Below are 2,648 nucleotides of genomic sequence, written 5' to 3' on the forward strand. Positions count from 1 at the left end.
TAGAGAGACTTACAAAGAAGTTAACCATATATTCCCAGTTAACGAGAACACTCTCATCGTTAACTGGTCCTTTAAAGATGAGGCATACACTTCTCTACCGACCGTAAATGTTGTTTTGGCAGCCTTCACGACCGCACATGCTAGACTAAAACTATATTCATATCTCGAGAAACTAGGTGATAGAGTAATGTACCACGATACTGATTCTGCTATCTACGTCTCGCGCCCTGGAGATACGTATGAAGTACCCATTGGAAGCTATCTCGGCGAGATGACGGACGAGCTAGCTGAATACGGTGAGGGTAGTTATATTACAGACTTTGTCTCAGGCGGCCCTAAGCTCTATGTTTATAGGGTTTATTCAACAGATAAAGATAAAACCATTGATATTATAAAAGTTAAAGGGATAACACTTAATTATAGCACACATAAACAAGTAAATTTCGATAAATTAAAAGATATGGTCCTTAACGATGCCACCGAAGAGTAGGTAACTACTCGAAATATATTAAGAAATACCAACCATTCTGTCGTCACCAAAGAGGTAACTAAAGTATTCCGCACCACTTTTACTAAACGGAAACGAATTGAAAACTATGACTCTGTTCCTTATGGATACAAACGGCAATGCATCTAGTATTGGTAATCTTTTTTAAGTAGTATTTTTGTAAAGTTATCCACCTAAGAAAAACAGAGTGAGGTTGAGAGGTCAGTTCATAGCTATTCTGCGGAAACATTCGATTTAACATGCTAGCTGTAATAAACATCAGCTGTTTTCATAGCTATTTCCTTCCTATCCCTTCCTTATACCCTTTCATCAAAGTACATAAGTATTTTTAAAATTATTAAACAGAATTTGAAAAATTATTTAAAGTCTTTATTTAAATCAAGGTGCAATATTATAAGTTTACATTTATAATGATTAAAAGATATGTTGCTGAATCATCTCGGAGACTCAGCCACAAAAAGATGCCAATAAATAGTAGCCAAGAAAAGATGCCACCAATTAGTGATAGCTTAGTTTATCTAAGAGTCATTAATTTATAAGAGCCATTAAAAGATGCTACTCTACATTTATACTCATTAAAACAGTCACAAAAAGACGCCAACAAATAGTAGTCAAGAAAAGATGCCACCAATTAGTGATAGCTTAGTTTATCTAAGAGTCATTAATTTATAAGAGCCATTAAAAGATGCTACTCATGAAGAGCCATGAAAAGATGCTGCAAAGTCTAGACATGATTCAGCAATAACTAGTGGTTCGTAGGCCTACTGGGGATGTATTTGCCACGTTAAAGATTAAATACAGCGCATCGTTAGTCCTACCGCCTAGGTGATGTGGAAACGGACTATTCATTGTACGTTTTTATTTACGCCTTTTTAGTGTATGATCAAGAAAATCAAATTATAGCCAAGGAAGGTCTCGGAATATTTTTTTCGAAAAAATATTGTATCAACTATTACTACATAATTTCTAAAAACTTTTTACCACCTTGTATGCAAAATTATATAATAGGTGATTATTCGTAACATTTTTTGCTAAAATTATCAAAATCCTTCAAACACAAAAGTCTAAAACTTTCAGTTCCACCGCAATTAAATTGTTTAATTAAATAAATTGATTAATTAATGTATCTTAATTAGAAGGTTTACACGTAGTATAGTAAACGCTGTTGTCACTGCTTTCGACTTGCGGTTAGATATGTTTCGAGAGAGGTTTTTAGACACTCATTCCTCAATAGATATGTTAAAAACACACTTTCACGGAATTCAGAAAAAATATCGCGAAGACCAAGAAAAATAGTAAATTTTGATAAAACGTTAGTTTTACCAGTAATTGGATGATGTTGCTTCTCGATTTTATATCGAATCGTCAAGGCTGTCTTGTTAGGATTGTTAGTAGGAGAAACTATATTTTTCATAAATAACAAAAATTTTATTACCTATTGTTTAGGAGGTGTAAAAATCTCTATTACTCCGACTCTATTGCCGTTGCCCCACCATGTACCTTTAAAATAAACTACACCACTAATCTCACTACAACTGTGTGTGTAATGGTTCTGTAGCCGTTGACAGTAAAAATATTATTTTATTAGACATATTCGATACATAAATAGTAAAAGCGTTAAATACTTGTGAATGCCTAACAAAGTGACTTACCTTTTTAAACATGCTTCAGAATGGCTCCTGTTCACACGCACCTGTTTGTTTGTCCAAAAAGACACGGTCTACTTTCACTTCGTCGACCCCAATAAAGTGTTTTTCAGCACGGACCGTTGGTCTTATCGTCCTTTGTGGCTTTGTGATAAAATAATTTTTATACACTTCAACAACAAATGCACAATTCTTAATATTATTTATACAGAGTGTTTAGTAACTTTTTCGACGACCTGGATAATCTAGTAACTACACCCTTTTCGCCGTTATCATACAGGCCAGACAAGGCGGAATATAATTCATTATACCCACAGTTTGCATGATAATCTCGTTGGAAGTAATCACCATAGCAACAACGAATTTCCTTTTTGAAGTAAACTGTTCATAAAACCTAGAATATGATAACGTTTCTTTTAGCATTCCTGTTTTGAAAAACAAAATGCTTTATATAAATCGCAACCGTTATCTTTGTAAAAGATTAATTTTAAAAT

General features: G+C 33.7%; 1 long non-coding RNA gene across 1 annotated transcript; it reads right to left on the reverse strand.

Annotated features, from left to right (window-relative positions):
- Positions 1 to 662: 662 nt before the first annotated feature.
- Positions 663 to 2,192, reverse strand: LOC130894630 (uncharacterized). The gene is made up of 2 exons (XR_009059356.1): positions 2,161 to 2,192; positions 663 to 2,008 (listed from the first exon to the last, which is right to left on the reverse strand). It is a non-coding gene; the product is annotated as an uncharacterized LOC130894630 (long non-coding RNA).
- Between the last annotated feature and the right edge of the window lie 456 nt (positions 2,193 to 2,648).

This window comes from Diorhabda carinulata, chromosome 5 (genome assembly GCF_026250575.1).
Source record: "Diorhabda carinulata isolate Delta chromosome 5, icDioCari1.1, whole genome shotgun sequence".
NCBI lineage: Eukaryota > Metazoa > Arthropoda > Insecta > Coleoptera > Chrysomelidae > Diorhabda > Diorhabda carinulata.